Here is a 22079-nt window from a genome sequence, read left to right as displayed (position 1 = left end):
GTGTATTAAAGAATGAGTTAAAGATAATAGACCTGGAGAAGGAATAAGGAAGTAATTTACCATAACCATTGTTTGATCATACGGGAATAATAAATAAATAATAAAAGGATAGTATTAGAAAAACAAAATAAGAAAGGATAAAAAAGTCATTTACGATCCTTCACCTTCTTATCTCATCTATTATAGTGAGATTGTAGCATTTATTTCAAATCTCTCTAATCTACACTCTCTATCACTAGGTTTGTTTGATCATACGGGAATAATAAATAAATAATAAAAGGATAGTATTAGAAAAACAAAATAAGAAAGGATAAAAAAGTCATTTACGATCCTTCACCTTCTTATCTCATCTATTATAGTGAGATTGTAGCATTTATTTCAAATCTCTCTAATCTACACTCTCTATCACTAGGTTGGAAGGGGCAAGCGGGGCTACCACCCCCTCCCCCATTCTTTTTATTTATTTATTATTTTTTTTAAATTATATAAATTTTTTAATCTTTTTAAATTATTTATATTTTTTAAAATTAAATAATATTATATTTAAAATTAATAAAAATTAAATTAAGTATTTATTTATTAATTTTATAGAATACAATAATAAATAATAAAACATAAAATCAAATATATAAATAAACAAAAATTATTAAGATATTTTTATTTTCTCTCTCATTGTTTTTTGAGTTTTCCATATATTATATTCTTCTCTCATGCTTTTTTTTTCTTTTATTACTAAAAAAAGTTAAACACAAACTTAGTATTTCTATCCTCATTTTTTCATATTTTCTCTTCCATTATTAAATAAATAAATAAGGTATTTTTCTCTTGTCTCACTTGATAATGAACAATTTGTTTAACATTTAGCATTATTTTTTTATCTCATAACCCTTTTGTATATTAATTTTATTAATATAGAAGAAGAAACAATGTGCTGTGTGATTTTTTATAGTCAATTTTTAATTGTAACTTGATTATGATAGTTTTCTTTTTTAGTAATTATGTCTCTTAACTTTTGATTAGATTATGATAAATTATTTTTTAGTCTTATATTAATGAAAAATAAAAAAATAAATTTATTTTTTAAAAATTGAAAGAGAAACTACTGGTGAAGATGAAAACATGATAATATGGTTGCTTATCGCATAACATTGAAATGAAAGCTTCTGAATATTTTTTTGAATCAAATGCACATTAATAAAATGGAAGATGAATATTTTTGCAGATGATATGGTTATTTACATCGGAAAAAAGTTAACTGAAAAATTTACCAACAATTTGAAACCCCTAGTATTTACCGGCGGTTTGAAACTCCTGGTATTTATCGGCGGTTAAAAACCCCTAGTGTTTACCTACGGTTTTAAAACCCCTGATATCTACCCGCGATTTTGGAACCTTAGTTACTTACTGTGGTTTTGGAACCCCTACTACTTTGCGAGGGTTTTGCAAACATCTGCTAGTTGTAACCAATTTTAAATCCTTTATACTAACAGTATTGAAAGTCTCCTCTCAGTGTTTTTTATCCCTACAATTCAATTCATTATTTATTGATGTTTTTACTTATGTTTCAATTTCTAACATTTTGACATTTGTTTATAACTACTAAAAGATCCAAGAGTAGTGAAGAAAGTTCAAGAAGAAACTAGGACTTTGGGAGGTAAAAGAGACTTTCTAAATGGAGATGAAGTTGCAAAGTTTCCCTATCTAAAGGCTGTAACGAAAGAGACATAGGCACAAAAGAAGAGGAAAAGTTATAGCTAAAATAAAAGAAGGCCTCTTTCATGGCCACCCGCATCCTTCTGGTTCCTTACTCTTACACATAAATATTTGAAGAAAATTACTTTTAACCTTATCAAGTAATATGTTGTTCGACTTACAATGAATGATTTGAGGTTTGCAATCATAATGAAGATAACATAAGCCTTCTGCTAATTATATTTTATTAAGAATTTTAGCAATATCTGTTCTACAAACAATCCCATAAAAATAATATTTGACTTGTGTAGTATTTATATATGTTAAACAAGTTGATAGTACTTATTGAACTTCATTGGACATCTATTAGAGTGAATGGCAGAAATAGAATCCTCAAATATTTTTTGTGTTATCATCCTCTAACATATTACTACTAGAGCTTTATCCATCTGATCATGCATTTGTCTCTTATGCATCTTCCCTATTGCTGTCATGTTTGTCATTCTTCTTGCACCATGTGTTGTTCTTCATACATCCTTGCACCTGATATTGAAACATAAAAAGATTGTTATCAATGTGTTTAAACTCGTAGTTGGATTCTTAAAAACACTAAGAATAAGAAAATAATACATCATTAATCAATCAAACATTGTTGTTAGTATGACTTTTAAGTAGTTAATGTAATCATCATTTGTAATTTTGGAAACAAATTTAGTTGGAGAAATCAGAGAAAAAACTTATATATTTCAAAACGTGAGCTTTTTTCTTGCGATTCTCTGATTTGTTTTGATTTTACCTTCAACAGGGACATCATCAAGCTTCCTCTTGGAGGGAAAAACAACAGGTTCCATTTGATTGCATTCAGAAATCTACAATCTGTCACTTGCCAAATTTTGATATAGCTTCACACTATCTCGGTTGCAATGTTAACAAGCGATGGATCAAAAGGGGAAAAATGTTTTTCATCCAAGGAATATACACATACATTATTTGTCAACATATGAAGACAAATGAAGACAGTGTCATCACCATTACAATTGCTATTGTTACTATACCTACTTTCCTAAGAAATATACTGTGAAGAATTTGAGTTGTTGTGAGCATCTAAAGAATAAAACATGAGCTCATTTTCACCACCTTCAGGAGCAGCACAAAAATTGGTTTGCTGTGTCACAATGTTTAGTTCATCACCCCCAACAAGCAAAAGAGGAAATTCTGGTGTGAAATCATGCTCATGATTAAACTTAATGACCTATACACAAAGAGAATATAAATACTAGATAACGACATACTAATAAAAGTTATAACTATATACTAAGTTGTTTTCACCAAGTACCTTGTGGATGGCATCAAGCTCCTACAATGTTTGATGAGAACAAAGTGAGAAGCTATTCAATTTCATAAAAACATTAAGAAAACAAGATATCAAGGTTCATAATTAGGAAAATGAGAACATGTATATGCCATATAACTACATCCTTCTACAGATTCAAAAATATTTCTCCAGTAAACTTACGAATCCTCTAGTCTTCCATTATGGTATGTTGGTCCTAAATTCCCATTGAAATAGAACAGTAGCTGGCCAACTAAGGCCGGTTATGACTGGGTTGCGGCTGATGTTCGAAACCAATCATCATTGTTCTGGTGGTCTCGTATGCTAAACTCATGGCTGAATTGTACCCCATTATCGCAAAGGGCGTGGATCGTGGTATCGTATCATTGGAACGGGTGAGCGCTATTGAGCGCGTCTGTAACATCCCGTCAGGATATTACGGATTTATAAATAAAATAAAGAAGTAAATTAATAACACAACCTTTAATAATACCTCATTTTCCTAAAACGCGGGAAAATTTAAAATTTATTAAATAAGTAAACAACATTCACAACCATCAGTCACCAAAACCAAAAATCAAATGTTATAATAGCACCCATCAGGGTTTACAACTGATCTCAAAATCAAAGAAAATAAAACATAAGATTTCCCCGAATCTATCTCCTCTCCGCGACTAAGCTTCACCTGAGCCACCTGCATCAACAACATCTGCTCTCGTGTATCGCGTACACGATCATCGCCAAACACAAGCAGATAGGGTGAGCTTTAACAGATAAAACATATATAGTTTTACAGATATATATTGTACCACACCTAGCCAAACTAGACCAAACAAATAAACAATATGCATATCAAGACAGCCAAGTATCCAACCTAGTCCAGCTTAGCCTAACCTACTGATGAGTTCAAATTTTTGCCCTCATTTAATATTTAAATTTGGGGATTTAATTGAATTTTCTGTGCTAAAAGATTGATTTAATTAGGATTTGTGATTATTGGATTTATTGAGTAAGTTTGGTAAAAGTGGCGTAAAAATTGATTTTAGTTGCATAAAATATTATTGGATATTTTAACGTTTGTTAATGCAGCTGGAATTTATTTTTGGTCAATTAATAGTGTGATTTTGAAATATTCAAAGTTACAAAATAAGTCCAAAATCAAGAAATTCTGGAAAAGAATAAATCAGGAGCTAAATGCACCCCCAGATTTTATTTGCACACTCCTTCCTCAAGTGGACCACCAAAAACCTGTTCTGCACCCCCAGTTTTCACTAAGTTGCACCCCTCCTACCACTTAAACTCCACTCAACCAGATCATGCCATGTGGCAATCCCCACCTTTTAAAATTAGCCAACCATAAGCTGCCACGTGTCATAATCCTTCACTCACCCACGTCATCATCTCCTCCATCTCACTCATGAAACCCTAACCCTAATTTTCTTCTCTCCTTCCACCACCATGGCAGCCGCCGCCGCACCTCCTCACCTCGCCGGCCACCACTGCATCACCATCACACCATTGCCGGCGACGCACCAGCAGCGACAGCACCACCGCAACAGCACCGTGCCGTCTCCGTTCACGCTTCGCACCATTGTACCTGCTCCATTTCCGACTACCGCGAGTTCCCGCAGCACCATCTTCTCGCCTCCGCATCTGCAGCAACAACGCGAACACTCCACCATCCTTCGCGCACCACCAGCAGCGAGGAACAGATCGGAATCGCGCAAGCTCCGCCGCACCACGCACCACCATCTGCGCGAACCAGCGCCGTCACGCCGCAACCACCATGCCTCTCCATCTTCTCCATGGCAGCAGCGAACGCGAGCATCTACCAGCCACGACCACCACGAGTTTAGCAAAACCAGAGGAGAGGAGAAGCTCCACCACCATGGCCTCCGCACCAGATCTACGACGCCCGCTTGCACCAAGTTCGTCGTCCTCACTACAGTTCCGTCAACTTCCTCGCGCGCCACCAACGCAGCAGCCATGGCAGCAGAAAACGCAGATCTGCACCGCCACCATCTTTTCATGGAATCAGCGCTCCATTCGCGTAGCACCATCACCACCACTCGCTGAAGTCCGTCACCATTCCATCAACCTCACGGACCAGTACACGCAGCAACAGCGGAAGAGATTCATGATCCACCACCGCGCCTTCGCCGGAGAAGAAGACCTTACCGGAAAACGCGAAACAGCAGCCGTCACGCACGGGAGGAAGGAGGAGCAAACCCTAATTCTGGAGAGAAAGTCTCCGCGCCACGTGTTAGCCTCTGATTGCACAGTCAAATTGGTCAAATTTAGTCAACTGGTCAACTCTGGTCAAACTGGTCAAACTCTGGTCAAATTTTGGTCAATTTTGTAAAAATGCTTAAATAAGAGGGGCAGAATTGGAAATTGGACAGAAATTGAGTTGCTAATTAATTAAATAAAAATGAAAGAATTTAGCAACTGACAGATAAAGCCCAAAGTCCAGTTGAAGCCTATATAAAGAGACTTAAGGGAGCAGAAACGGAGACTGACGACTGACAGCTTACAGCTTAGACACTTAGAACTCTCTGGTTTTGGCAGATACCGTCTCCACCACATCTCTCATTCTTTCTTTTATTTTCTTTCTTTCATATCATCATGTATTCCATCAAAGCCATGGAAGGCTAAGCTTTTAGGGTTGATTCCACTGTAATTTCTTAACTGGATTCTGAGGTTAGATGAATTTATATGTTTTGTTATTTTGATTATTGTTGTGGTTTTTGTTTATCTATGTCCTTTGCTTCTTAATTGAATAGAAAATAATGATTTTAAATCTACATGCATGCTAATCATATGAGTTAAAAGGTTTTTAAATTAAATTGAGACTTTACTTTGATTTTGTTTAGAAACTTTTATTTGATTAAATAAGTTTTTGCCAATAATTGAGACTTTAATTTAATTAGAGGTAATTACTTTAACTAAAATTAGTCAAGACTTTACTTTGATTAATTAAGTTTTCTATTTGGTAAAGAAACAAAGGAATAGACATGATTAGGTATAGTAAAATTAATTGAGACTGTACTTTGATTAAATTTACTATGGACAATCTAACAATTCTCACTTTTAATTGAGACTGTACTTTGATTAAAAGTGAGGATGCCAACAAATTGAGTCTTTACATTGATTTATTTGTAAATCAACAACAATAATTAATTTAACAATAATCTCTAGATAACCAATGAAGAATCTTATTTAGAAAAAGCAGTGGAATTGACCTATTTACTATTAATGTGTTTACAATCTTCCGTGTCATTTTCTTTGCATATCAAAACCCCCTATTTTTATAATTGCTAGTTTTAATTGCATTTTTAAGAATCAAATATTTGAGATCAATTCCGTATTCGTTGTGAGACGACTCAGGGTTATCTTAACCCTAACTATTTTGTTCACTACTAACTGACAATACTGAAGTTGCTAAAGTAGTGGTAATTTGATCGCCTAACGACAATGATATCAAATTTGTACCAACGTAAGCCATCAAGACAAATAGCCGGCCTAGACCGACCACTCCAGCATATCTGCTAAGTTTAGAACCTAGGCCGACCACTCTAACGAACTCAACATAATGGAGACGTCCACTTCCAATAAACCTTAAGGGCCTGGGTTTGGGCCCTGGCCCACTCGCAAGCCCCACCTAGAGCCCAAGTCAAGGCCCAGCCCATGAAATGGTCAAACGTCATTAATGCTCTATAAATACGTGTGGACCCCATCATTTAAAGGTACGCATTCATTAATCACTGATTTGACTTTAGGAGAACTTTGACTTACTTGAGCTTCGGAGACTCTTCTGCAGGTAACCCCTCCTGGGTCCAAGCTAACATGTATCAACCGAGAAGAGGCCAACTCAGGAGATAGCGAACTACATGGTAAGGTGACGCTTGTGCCTAACCTATCTTATTTGTTCTCTGCAGGAACAATTGGCGCCCATCGTGGGACACAAGACGAACACCTTTAGTACCCGTTTTTTCTCTGAAGATGGTTTCTACCCGCAGTAGAGCTGGAGCGAACAAGCAAGCGGATGCTGGTCCCTCTGGACCTCCCAGCATCACCCCTGACTTGGCCGCCATCCTAGACGGCCAAGCAAAGATGCAACAAGAACTCACAGACCTAAAGAAGCGCAGTGCTGAAGATATGGAGGCGCTGAGACAAGAGAACTCTCGCCTCAAGCGAAGGATCGAGGCGGATTCCAATCTGAAGGGAAAAGCCAAAGAAACTTCTGAAGTTGCGAAGTCTCCGGCCTTCCAGCCCACAGAGGAAGAAAGTGAGTACAACCCCACCCCTCACACCTTTACCACCACTCAACAGACACCCGTTACCTCTACCCATCCCCATCACTTTCCATCCGGTCAACCGGGGCTCATCGCACCCCCAACTCCCGCCCCCACCCTCCCTACCACCCACATCCCCTACAACATACCCACCGCCCTCCATACCACACATATCCCACCCTACAACCCACAATATCTTCCCACAACCCACATTCCTCCTCACAACATCACCTCCACCTTTCCTGCTCTGATCAACCACCCACCCCCACCTCACATGCCGCCCCCTCACCAGCCCAGACACCGCCACCCATTCACAAATTTCATCACCAACACCCCTCTCCCGGCCTAGTGGGAACCATTCAACCTGGATCGCTATACCGGCGAAACCGACCCTGACGAACACCTGAAAGTCTACATCACCCATGTCGCCCTGTACATATCCCAAGACGCAGTCTTTTGCAAAGCTTTCCCTACCACCCTCAAAGGCCCTGCCCTAGAATGGTTCACCACTCTCCCGCCCTACTCAATCGATAGTTTCGACATTCTCTCCCACATGTTTTCCACCCATTTTGTTGGAAGCCGCCCACATCAAACCACCACCATATCCCTACTAGGTGTCAGACAGGAACCCAATGAACCACTCAGAGCGTTCATTAATCGCTTTAGTAAAGCCGCCCTTCGTACATCGCACCTCAACCAGGAGATGATTCTCCAATGTATGACTCTTACCCTACCACCCGACCCCTTCGCCAACAACGTCTACCTCTATGCCTCCATGCACAAACTCAAACTATGTGCAGCCGACTACGTCCGCATGGAGGAAATGCAAACCCTTCACACCAAATTCTGCAACGACTACGCCGCCAACACCTCTAACCCCACCCCACAACCTCACCCACGCCCTGATACCCGCCCACGTGAACCCCGCCAACCTCGCTTCACCAAATACGCCCCCCTCACAGTAGCCCGCTCCCGCATTCTAAACGAAGCCCTCCAAGCTGATCTCCTCCCCCCACCACGCAAGACAACCACACCTCCCAACGCCGATATGACCAAATATTGCCGGTACCATCGTAACCATGGTCACACTACGGAAGAATGCAAAGCACTCCAGGATAAAATAGAAGAACTGGTCCGTGCTGGCCACTTTCGCCGCTTCATCCGTAGGGATGACCATTCCTCCTCCTCTCGATCCTGCCACCCCCCACGACCTGACCACAGACGCCAACCAAACGACGCCCATCACAATAGCCACCCCACCCAACCCAACAATCAATAGCCAGAGCCCACCCGCACCGACATCACCCCTGCCGACCCCCCCTTACGAGGCACCATTAACACCATCTCTGGTGGCTTCGCAAGTGGAGGCTCCACCTCGTCTGCCAGAAAGAGACACCTCCGCCATATACAATCCATCAACCATATCACCCATTCCTACCACAGACGTCGTATGCCCCCATCGTATTCACAGATGACGACTTCCACGGCCTCGACCACCAACAGGATGACCCCATGGTAATCACCGTTGAAATCGAAAATTATGCTATTAAGAAAGTCCTTGTGGATCAAGGCAGCTCAGTTGACATCCTCTACTGGGCCACCTACCAAAAATTACAACTTCTTGACACTGCCATGATCCCATATGATGAGCCCATATACGGCTTTTCTGGCGAACAAGTATCCACACGAGGCTACATAGACCTCCACACCGTCTTTTGGGAAGGAACCAAAACCAAAACCATCCCAATCCTCTTCCTTATAGTCGATGCGCCAACATCTTACAACATACTCCTGGGTCGTCCTTCCCTCAATACACTTGGCGCAGTCGTCTCTACCCCTCACTTGGCCATGAAGTTCCCTGCCCCATCCGGCGACATCCTGACAATACACTGCGACCAACGCTTGGCACGCGAGTGCTACATGGCAAGCTTACGACCACAACTCCCAATCCAACAAACCAACCATATCGAACGACCCTCTGGTTCCCGCATAGCCCTATCCGACGAGGACCTTGACCCCAGAATAGGCCGGGATGTCCGTCTCGAACCAGTCGAGGACACCACTCCTCTAGAGCTCCCCAATGGCCACTCCATTAACTTAGGCACCGGTTTAAATTCTGATGAGCGTGCCACAATCACACCCATCCTCATCAATAACACAGATCTTTTTGCCTGGTCGGCCGCCGACCTCCCTGGAGTAGACCCCCAAGTGGCATCCCACAAGCTGTCCATATATAAAGAAGCCCGCTACGTATCCTAGAAAAAGCGCAAGCTTGGAGAAGAACGCCGACAAACGGCCAAGGTGGAGGCCGACAAGTTACTGAGCGCAGGATTTATAGAAGAAGCTCAATACATCACTTGGCTTTCTAACGTTGTCTTGGTAAAGAAAGCCAATGGCAAATGGCGGATGTGCGTAGATTACACAGACTTGAATAAGGCTTGCCCTCACGACGCCTACCCCTTACCCAACATCGATCGACTCGTAGACGGTGCGGCAGGAAACAAGGTGCTTAGCTTTTTAGATGCATATTCAGGTTATAACCAAATCCCCATGGCTAACACAGATATGCACAAGACCGCCTTCATCACAGACGATGCCAACTACTTCTATAGGGTCATGCCCTTTGGCCTAAAAAACGCCGGGGCAACTTATCAGCGACTAATGGACAAAGTCTTCAGCCATCTAACAGGGCACTGTGTCGAAGTCTACGTCGATGACATGGTTGTTAAGTCCCCAAGCCATCATCAACACGCTGAAGACTTGGCGGCAGTGTTCTCCGCGCTGCGCCAATATAACCTTTGCCTAAATCCCGACAAATGCGTATTTGGCGTCGACCGGGGTAAATTCCTTGGTTTCATGCTAACCCAACGCGGCATAGAGGCTAACCCTGAAAAATGCAAGGCTATCATCGAAATGCGCAGCCCCACTACCGTCAAAGAAGTCCAACGCCTCATCGGCCGCCTCACAGCCATCTCTCGCTTCCTACCCAAATTAGCTGAACAAACTCAACCCATAATCCAGCTCCTAAAGAAATCCGCCCGGTTCACGTGGACTGATGATTGTGAACAGATCTTCCAAAAACTCAAAACAACCTTAACCTCACCCCCTATCCTCCACAAACCAAACACCAGCCAACCCCTGCTGGTATATATCACGGCCACCGACTATACCGTCAACGCAGCGCTTGTTCAAGAAGTAGAAGGCACACAACATCCTGTGTATTTTATGAGCAGAACACTTCAAGATCCTGAAACCAGGTATCAGATGGTAGAAAAACTAGCCCTATCCTTGGTCCACGCAGCACGTCGCCTCCGCCCATATTTCCAAAACCACACCATAACCGTCAAGATCGACTACCCAATCCAAAAAATATTACAAAAGCCGGATCTAGCCAATCCAGAATTCAACATCCGCTATGAACCCCACGGCCCCATCAAAGCCCAATGTCTCTTAGACTTCATCAACGACCTACAACAAACAACCGTTGAGGACCAGTGGACGCTTCATGTAGATAGCTCCTCAAACCTAAGGGGTGCCGGCGCTGGCATCGTCTTAGAAGGCCCCAACGACATCCTCATCGAGAAATCCCTTCACTTTGCTTTCAAAACATCAAATAACCAAGCCGAGTACGAAGTCATCCTCGCCGGCCTTTCCCTAGCCCGTGAAGTCGACGTCAAGAAGTTAACATGCAAAACCGACTCCAAACTCACCGTAGGTCATCTAAACGATGAATTCCAAATCAAAGACCCCATCCTCCTACAGTATTACCATCTGGTCCGTGCGATTATTCAATCCGCTTTCGAACAAGTCCGTGTCGAACACATCCCGAGAACCGACAACGTCAGGGCCGACATCCTTTCCAAATTGGCCAGCACCAAACTCAGAAACCGTAATCGATCCCTACTACAGGAAACACTCTCCACACCTTCCATCACACACACTTGCCAAACATTAACCCACACCCCAGCAAGCAACGTCACCCCCTCCCAAACCCAAAACCGGACCACCCCCTACATTCAATACCTCAAAACCGGCAACCACCCCTCGACGCAGACAAAACTTGGCTGGCTAAAGCCACCAGGTACACTATGGTAGGCGATGACCTCTACAAACGCGGATACAGCCAACCCCTACTTAAATGTTTCATGGCAGAGCAAGCCCAATATATCATCAAAGAATTACACGAAGGAATTTGTGGTTATCATTCAGGCGCACGCACCATGGCTACAACAGTTCTCAGAGCTGGATACTTCTGGCCCACTATAGAAGCAGACTGCCAGGATCATGTCAGGAAGTGCAAGTCATGCCAGAAGCACGACAACCTTATTCATCAGAAACAGGAACAACTACATCACATACTGTCCCCATGGCCATTCGCTAAGTGGGGAATGGACATCCTCGGCCCCTTCTCACCCGGCAAGGGGCAAGTAAAATTCCTAATCGTAGTTGTTGATTATTTTACCAAATGGATCGAGGCCAAGCCGTTAACCACCATCACGGCCCAACAAGTCCAGTAGTTCGTGTGGAAGGACATTATATGCAGATATGGTGTACAACATACCATTATAACAGACAATGGCCAACAATTTATTGACAAGGAGTTAGCCAAATTCTACACCGGCCTAGGCATCAAACACATCACAAGCTCTGTAGAACATCCACAAACCAATGGGCAAGCAGAGGCAGCAAACAAAGTTATTCTCGTAGAGCTGCGTAAGAGGTTGGGTATCGCCAAAGGCCGATGGCCTGAAGAGTGAATAGAAGTACTATGGGCTTACAGATGCGCCCCTCAATCATCAACAAATGAATCCCCATTCAGCTTAGTTTACTGTAACATCTCAAAATTTGTACCCCGGTGTTTTCAGTATATCAATACCTAAAATTTTATGATACATTATTTTTTTAGGTATTGTGACTAGTATAATAAATTTTGAACATATGATATATATAAAAAAAAAATGTCGATAGTACTTATAATATATGCTACCTGTAAATTTACAAAATAAATTGTACTGATGGGTAATAATTCATTACCAACAAATTATACGATAGTCCAATATTCTATAAATTATGTATATATATATATATATATATATATTATTGAAACTAATAATAAAATAAATTATGAATATACCTATATATATATGAATTATATGCAAAAGTTTGAATAAGTGGAAAGCAAAGTGGCAGTATACTGAATAACAAATGGATGAGAACATTAATATCATATTTAATAAAAGATTAAAAGAAAAGAGTATATATACATGAAACCTTGGAAAGCAAAGTGACAGTATACTGAATAAACAAATGGATGAGAACGTTAATATCATATTAAAAGAAAAGAGTATATATATGGAAGTAATCGGAAGCATTTAATGTTAACAGATATGTTTCTATCCTTTATCCGTTCATTGTGAAAAAAAAAATATCTCGGATGGAATGTTAAGAACTAATGGAACTAGAATAGTATAGGAACCAAGTTAATTAAAATCAAACTAGAAGTAATGATTACTTAATATAGTATAAATAGGGGTGGGGTAAGGGAAATAGAAAGCAAAAGAGAAGCTGGACAAAAGAAATCAGAGAAAAGCTTTGTGTGAAAGAGAGAGAGGTTACGACAATGAAGAAAGAATTTTTATCACAGTCTCCGTACAACCTTGGTGTGTTTTCCATAGTAATTAAGGTAAGGGAAGGAGACATCCATCACTTTATCTTTTTACTTCGATTATTTGTTTTTATCTATTAGTAATTTTTATCTCGATATCTACCCTAAGTGAGGTGTCCCTAACCTCATTCTAATTTATATTTAGTTCCCAATCTTATTTATTTATTTCCAGTTATGCACTGGTCCTATTTATTTAATTTATATTTATTCTCATTTACTTATTTATATTTATCTCTAGTTACATATTGACCCTTTTTATTCATTTATATCTATTTTAATTATTCATTGATCCTATCTATTTATTTATTTATATAATTATATGGCTTAATATTGAAATAAAAATTATGATAAATAAAGATTTGATTAATGTAGTTGGAGGTATGACCTTGAGGATTTAAACGAGTTAGTATCATTCAAGATGAGATGTTCTTGAGTTACTTTGTTGGCCATGAACTCATTTATCCTGACTAGTCACTACAAAATTAATCAATATCTTTATAAAAGTATAATAAAGATTCCGTTTTATGGAATTGGAAGAATTTTCATTTTATTTTATTATGATATGTTTTTTTTTTGTGATATTTGTTTCACTTCCCTATTTCTTTTGATTGTGTACGAAAAACAAAATTTTATAACATTATCATAGATGGCTGCTCCGAACACACCTGATCCCTTCTTCGCTGACATTGTGGCTGTTTTTCCGGGAAATGCATGGCAAACCAATGTAGTGAATAATTCTGTAACATTTCAGAGAACGGGAAACTCTACCATTACTTTTCTCTCTGCTCCGAATGCACCGATTGTCATCGAAGGATAAATTGGAGTTACCTTTTATTTACCCCCAACAGTCCAAGTGAATCCTATCCATAACCTTTTCCCTCCACCTGTTTGATAAACCGCATATGAGGGGGAAACTGTAAATAAATAACCCTTCTTCCTCTTCCAGTATAGGAAATATAAAATGTACTAAACAATGTGGATATAGGAAGTATATAGTATTGTAAATATATATATATAAATGTGAATATTTTAAATATAATTATATATTAGTGTATAAATTTTTGCCTCTAAATATTTATAAGTATACTGTAATAAATAAGTAAATAGAATTTTTTTTTTCGTCTCATTAGATGGTATCAGAGCGACGTTTCATGCGAGATCTGTGAAATGTGCTCATTATTATTTTTTTTTCTCTAACTCATATAATTCCAGATGGCAAACATTAGGAGGAACAATGAATTAACTGAAGCAATGCAAGCTATCCGAGACATGGCTGCTGCTCTAATGAGGAATCAAAGACCTGAAGGAAACCCTGAATCACAAGGTTTAGCTGAATTTAGGAGAAACAAACCCCCACAATTTTCTGGAGGATATGATCCAGAAAGGGCTGAATTATGGATTAAAGAAATGGAGAAAATATTTCGAGTTATGAACTGTGCTGACAACCAAAAGGTGAATTATGTTGTATTTATGTTATTAGGAGAAGCCGAATATTGGTGGGATGGTACCAGGAGATTACTTGAAGGAGGAAGAATAATTATTACCTGGGATGTATTTAGAACAAGGTTTTTAGAAAAATATTTCCCTAATGATGTGAGGAGAGCAAAAGAAATAGAGTTCATGCAGTTGAAACAAGGAAGTATGACTGTAGGGGAATATGCTTCCAAATTTGAAGAATTAGGAAAATACTCTACTTTCTTTTATCACCCAGAGGAAAGGATGAAATGTATAAAATTTGAAAATGGACTTAGAGATGAATTGAGAAAAGCAGTAGGGATACTAGAAATTGCTGATTTTCCTATGCTTATTCACAAGTGTAGATTTTTGGAAGATTTTGAGAACAACCAAAATATCAAACCAAAGTATTTTGGACCCCAAACAAATAAAAATAAACGCAATGAGGGAAAACCTTACAATCGCCCACAATGGAGGACCCAATCCAACCAATCTTCATCAGGAAATTCTAGTAGACCTGTATATGATCATATCAGATGCTTTAAATGCGGACAAGGTCATCATGCTAAAGATTGTCACCTTAAAGGACCAGTCTGTTTCAAGTGTGGGAAACCTGGTCACATATTCTCTAAGTGTGAACAACAGAAGCCACATTTCAATCGAACTGCAACCAAGACAAGACCTACCACAATAGGAAGAGTGTACACCGACTGGAGCTGAAGCTGCTAAAAACCATGATCTAATTCAAGGTATGTGTTTTATTAAAGGAAAAACTTTAAATGTACTGTATGACTCAGGTGCAACTCACTCATTCATTTCCAATCATTGTGTTCAACATCTTAATATGTCGACCTCTTTTCTAAAAACTAGTTTGGTTGTTTCAACTCCCACAAATGACTTAGTAATAACCAATAGAGTTTGTTTAGACTGTTCACTGTTCATTGAGAATACAAAATTCCTTGTAAATTTAATATGTCTACCTTTATCTCAATTAGATGTAATCTTAGGTATGGACTGGTTATCTTCCAATCAAGTCCTTTTGGATTGTGCTAAGAAATCAGTGATATTTCCAAACTCTGAGAATCTTCTAAAATCACCTACCAATTCAAAAAGTGAACCTTTAAGGAATGAAATTCAAGGGTACTTGTTATTATCTTCTATGGAAATAAAAGAGGAAGTTGAGTTGAAAAATATAGTAGTTGTTCAAAATTTTCCTGAAGTCTTTCCCAATGATATTCCTGGTTTACCACCTAACAGAGAAATTGAATTTTTCATAGATCCGATGCCTGGAGTTGGACCAATCTCTATGGCACCATATAGGATGTCACCCTCTGAATTAGCAGAATTGAAGAAATAATTAGAAGATTTACTTGAAAAACAGTTCATTCGTCCTAGTGTGTCACCTTGGGGAGCCCCTGTTTTGTTAGTTAAAAAGAAAGATGGAAGTTTTAGGTTGTGCGTAGATTACCGTCAATTAAATAAATTCACCATAAAGAATAAATACCCTCTTCCTAGAATAGATGACTTGATGGACCAATTGAGAGGAGCCTCTGTATTTTCTAAGATAGATTTAAGGTCCGGATATCATCAGATTAGAGTAAAAGCAGAAGACATACAAAAAACTGCTTTCAGAACTAGGTATGGTCATTATGAATATCAAGTGATGCCTTTTGGAGTGACCAATGCTCCTGCAATATTCATGGATTACATGAATAGGATCTTTCATCCATTTTTAGATCAATTTGTGGTTGTTTTTATAGATGACATTCTTATTTACTCTAAGACTCTTGAGGAACATGAGGAACACCTTCGGATTGTCTTGCAAATCTTGAAAGAAAAGAAATTGTATGCTAAATTGTCTAAGTGTGAATTTTGGTTAGAGGAAGTTAAATTCTTAGGACATGTGATTTCCAATAACGGAGTATCAGTGGATCCGACCAAAGTAGAAGCAGTTTTACAATGGGAACCACCAAAAACAGTGACTGAGATTCGCAGTTTTCTCGGTTTGGCAGGATATTATAGGAGATTCATTGAGGGATTTTCTAAAATAGCTTTACCTTTAACCCAACTCACCAAAAAGGGCCAAGCTTTTGTGTGGACAGAAAAATGTGAAAATAGTTTTCAAGAACTTAAGAAAAGATTAACCACTTCTCCTGTTTTAGCATTACCCAATCCTAATGGACACTTTGTTATATTTTGTGATGCTTCCAAAATGGGATTAGGTTGTGTTCTCATGCAAGATAGAAGGGTAGTGGCATATGCTTCTAGACAATTAAGAACACACGAGAAAAATTACCCAACCCATGATCTAGAACTAGCTGCCATTGTTTTTGCACTTAAGATATGGAGACATTATGTTTATGGTGGAAAGTTTGAAGTTTTTAGTGATCATAAGAGTCTCAAATACTTGTTTGATCAAAAGGAATTAAATATGAGACAAAGAAGATGGATGGAATTTCTGAAAGATTATGATTTTGAATTACAGTACCACCCAGGTAAGGCAAATGTAGTGGCAGATGCGTTAAGTAGAAAATCTTTACATATCTCCTCACTAATGATTCATGAAATAAATTTGTTAGAAAAATTTAGAGACATGAATCTGTCAGTCACCCTAAGCCATGATACAATGCAATTAAACTCCATTCAGATCACTAACAATTTACAAAAACAAATCCATGAGGCACAGGAAAGTGATGAATTCATTCAAAAGAAAAAGAAATTGATGGGACAAAAGGATGAGGAGAATTTTGGCATAGATAAAACCGGAACTTTGAGATTTAAGGACAGGATGTGTGTACCCAATAATGAGGAAATTAAGGAAATGATTCTAGAAGAAGCACATAAAAGCAAATTAAGCATACACCCGGGCACAACAAAAATGTATCAAGATCTCAAGAAAATGTTTTGGTGGCCCAAAATGAAAAAGGAAGTGGCACAATATGTAGCAAAATGTCTAGTTTGTCAAAAAGCTAAAATAGAACACCAAAAGCCAACAGGAATGCTACAATCCTTAGATATACGTGAATGGAAATGGGATAGTATAGCAATGGATTTTGTAGTTGGTCTCCCACGAACCATTCAAAAATTTGATTCCATATGGGTTATCGTGGATAGATTAACAAAGTCTGCTCATTTCTTACCCATTAACATTAGATATTCATTGGAAAAATTGACTGAATTGTACATAAAAGAAATTGTCAGGTTACATGGAGTTCCAATAAGTATTATATCTGATAGGGACCCTAGATTCACTTCAAAATTTTGGGGAAGTTTACATCAAGCCTTAGGTACTAAGCTTCACCTTAGCTCAGCTTATCATCCCCAAACTAATGGACAATCTGAACGAACCATTCAATCTTTGGAAGATTTGCTAAGAGCTTGTGTGTTAGAAAATTCTGATAGTTGGGATCGATACCTGCCTTTGATTGAGTTCACCTATAACAACAGTTTCCATTCCAGCATAGGTATGGCACCTTATGAAGCATTATATGGGAGGAAATGTAGAACACCTTTGTGTTGGTTTGAGACTAGTGAGAATTTAGTATTAGGTCCTAACATGATTCAACAGACAACGGAGAAAATCATAATGATCAGGGACAAATTGAGAGCAACTCAAAGTAGACAGAAAAGTTATGCTGACAAGAAAAGACGACCTCTTGAATTTCAAGAAGGTGATCATGTATTCTTGAAAGTAACACCAACCACTGGAATTGGTAGAGTGATGAAATCAAAGAAACTCACTCCCCGGTTTATTGGCCCTTACCAAATTCTTAGAAAAATAGGTCATGTTGCTTATCAAATTTGCTTACCTACGTTCCTTTCCAACCTTCATAATGTCTTTCATGTGTCTCAATTAAGAAAATATATTTCTGATCCAACTCATGTGATAAGACCTGATACAATACAATTAAAGAATAACCTTACATTTGACGCAATACCCGTACAGATTATGGACAAGAAGGTCAAAGAATTGAGAGGCAGACAAATCCCTCTAGTGAAGGTCATGTGGAATGAAGCTAATGGAGATATTACATGGGAATTAGAAGAAAAAATAACAAACATTTACCCTTATTTATTTCAAAAATAAATAAATAAATAATTTCGAGGACGAAATTTCTTTTAGTAGGGGAGAATTGTAACATCTCAAAATTTGTACCCCGGTGTTTTCAGTATATCAATACCTAAAATTTTATGATACATTATTTTTTTAGGTATTGTGACTAGTATAATAAATTTTGAACATATGATATATATATAAAAAAAAATGTCGATAGTACTTATAATATATGCTACCTGTAAATTTACAAAATAAATTGTACTGATGGGTAATAATTCATTACCAACAAATTATACGATAGTCCAATATTCTATAAATTATGTATATATATATATATATTATTGAAACTAATAATAAAATAAATTATGAATATACGTATATATATATGAATTATATGCAAAAGTTTGAATAAGTGGAAAGCAAAGTGGCAGTATACTGAATAACAAATGGATGAGAACATTAATATCATATTTAATAAAAGATTAAAAGAAAAGAGTATATATATATGAAACCTTGGAAAGCAAAGTGACAGTATACTGAATAAACAAATGGATGAGAACGTTAATATCATATTAAAAGAAAAGAGTATATATATGGAAGTAATCGGAAGCATTTAATGTTAACAGATATGTTTCTATCCTTTATCCGTTCATTGTGAAAAAAAAAAATATCTCGGATGGAATGTTAAGAACTAATGGAACTAGAATAGTATAGGAACCAAGTTAATTAAAATCAAACTAGAAGTAATGATTACTTAATATAGTATAAATAGGGGTGGGGTAAGGGAAATAGAAAGCAAAAGAGAAGCTGGACAAAAGAAATCAGAGAAAAGCTTTGTGTGAAAGAGAGAGAGGTTACGACAACGAAGAAAGAATTTTTATCACAGTCTCCGTACAACCTTGGTGTGTTTTCCATAGTAATTAAGGTAAGGGAAGGAGACATCCATCACTTTATCTTTTTACTTCGATTATTTGTTTTTATCTATTAGTAATTTTTATCTCGATATCTACCCTAAGTGAGGTGTCCCTAACCTCATTCTAATTTATATTTAGTTCCCAATCTTATTTATTTATTTCCAGTTATGCACTGGTCCTATTTATTTAATTTATATTTATTCTCATTTACTTATTTATATTTATCTCTAGTTACATATTGACCCTTTTTATTCATTTATATCTATTTTAATTATTCATTGATCCTATCTATTTATTTATTTATATAATTATATGGCTTAATATTGAAATAAAAATTATGATAAATAAAGATTTGATTAATGTAGTTGGAGGTATGACCTTGGGGATTTAAACGAGTTAGTATCACTCAAGATGAGATGTTCTTGAGTTACTTTGTTGGCCATGAACTCATTTATCCTGACTAGTCACTACAAAATTAATCAATATCTTTATAAAAGTATAATAAAGATTATGTTTTATGGAATTGGAAGAATTTTCATTTCATTTTATTTTATTATGATATGTTTTTTTTTTGTGATATTTGTCTCACTTCCCTATTTCTTTTGATTGTGTACGAAAAACAAAATTTTATAACATTATCATAGATGGCTGCTCTGAACACGCCTGATCCCTTCTTCGCTGACATTGTGGATGTTTTTCCGGGAAATGCATGGCAAACCAATGTAGTGAATAATTCTGTAACATTTCAGAGAACAGGAAACTCTACCATTACTTTTCTCTCTGCTCCGAATGCACTGATTGTCATCGAAGGACAAATCGGAGTTACCTTTTATTTACCCCCAACAGTCCAAGTGAATCCTATCCATAACCTTTTCCCTCCACCTGTTTGATAAACCGCATATGAGGGGGAAACTGTAAATAAATAACCCTTCTTCCTCTTCCAGTATAGGAAATATAAAATGTACTAAACAATGTGGATATAGGAAGTATATAGTATTGTAAATATATATATATAAATGTGAATATTTTAAATATAATTATATATTAGTGTATAAATTTTTGCCTCTAAATATTTATAAGTATACTGTAATAAATAAGTAAATAGAATTTTTTTTTTCGTCACATTTACAGCGCAGACGCCATGATACCAGTAGAAATTGGTGAACCATCCCTGCGCCGAGAACTATACCACCCATCCCACAACCACCAAAACATGGCCTTACATCTCGACCTCCTACCCGAACTTAGAGAAAAAGCCCAAATACGCAATCTAGCTGCCAAACAACGAGCTGCCAGGAAATATAATGCAAATCTACACCCACGATCATTTGTCGTCGGGGACCTAGTATGGAGAATGGCCAGCAGTGCTAGAAAGAAGGATGGCAAGTTCTCCGCCAATTGGGACGGCCCGTACCGCATACGAGAAGATGCAAGAGGAGGAGCTTATCGCCTAGAGCAGTTATCTGGGGAAGAGATTCCCAACACATGGAATGTATCCCACCTCAAGTTCTACTTCAGCTAAATGTATATTGTGAACGAACCAATACTTGTAACCCCGGGTGTACTCTTTTTCCTCACTCGGTCTTTTTCCCTAAGGAGGGTTTTGGCCAAGGAGGTTTTAACGAGGCACCCCTATTCAATAAATAAAAAGAAGGGTTCCCCACTTTATGACTCTATGTTTTTACTCATGGTCAATTCGTTTAAGTTCCCCACCCTTATCCCAAGTAAGCGGCCTGGGTCGAACACCCTTTACTTTTGGTTAATTCGTTTAAGTTCCCCACCTTACCCCAAGTAAGCGGCCTGGGTCGAACACCCTTAAAACATACAACCGCTTACGCCGTACATAACATACACCACAAATCGTCAAAATTCGATATACACAATAACATACAGAAACTAATCGCATTAAGCATGAACGCAAATAAATGTACCAACGCAACGAACATATTGTACCAGATAATAAAGACATAGGCTCAATAATACTTTTACAAATTTAAAAAATCAATGTCCTACTCTGCTAAATCATGGGCCACCTCTGCAGCCTCATCCGCTTTCTTCTCCTCCTCTACCGCCTTCTCCTCCACCTCCTCAGCATCCCTCTCATCCTCCCTCACCAACTTTCCATCAACTATGTCCTTATCTACATCGAACCTTGAATCCGAGACGTCTACATCTGGATGGAAGAAGGCCGCCTGCCGCAACCCCTTCTCAAAACCATTGATATGCTCCTTGATGACGCTGTTCTTCAGATCATCAAGTTCCCCAACAGCCCCATCATACTTATCCTTCAAGTCCTCATAGTCTTCCTCCAACTCCCCTATACGCTTATTTAGTTTATCCTCAGAATCCAAGCAATGCACCTTCCATGTTGCCAGCCTTTCCCTCTCCGCTTCCCAGCCTTCTTTCTCCTTTTCTAAGGCCGCCTTCTCCTCCTCCAGCTTATCCACCTTACCCTGCAACTCCCCAACCTCCTTTACTTCCCTTCTGTAAAGAGACCCTACACACCGGCTCAGGACTAAGGCCTTGCTCCCAAACTCTACCATGGTTCTCACAATATGATCCACGTCCATATTATTGATAGGGTTAACAACGGTATCCGGGAGGTCGATCGAGATATCCTTCCTAACGGATATCTCCGGCAACTCGATCAACCCGGCTTCAGGCCCCT

At 38.4% G+C, this 22079-nt stretch overlaps 1 pseudogene; it reads right to left on the bottom strand.

The window, feature by feature from the left end:
• Positions 1–2085: 2085 nt before the first annotated feature.
• On the bottom strand, positions 2086–4777 carry LOC146888757 (uncharacterized; annotated as a pseudogene).
• Positions 4778–22079: the final 17302 nt, after the last annotated feature.

The sequence above is a fragment of the Vigna unguiculata genome, chromosome 1 (genome assembly GCF_037176805.1).
Source record: "Vigna unguiculata cultivar grain cowpea cultivar isolate G323 ecotype 2 chromosome 1, ASM3717680v1, whole genome shotgun sequence".
Lineage (NCBI taxonomy): Eukaryota > Viridiplantae > Streptophyta > Magnoliopsida > Fabales > Fabaceae > Vigna > Vigna unguiculata.
Note: the sequence above shows the minus strand (reverse complement) of the source record. Positions and strands in the feature narration are given on the sequence as shown.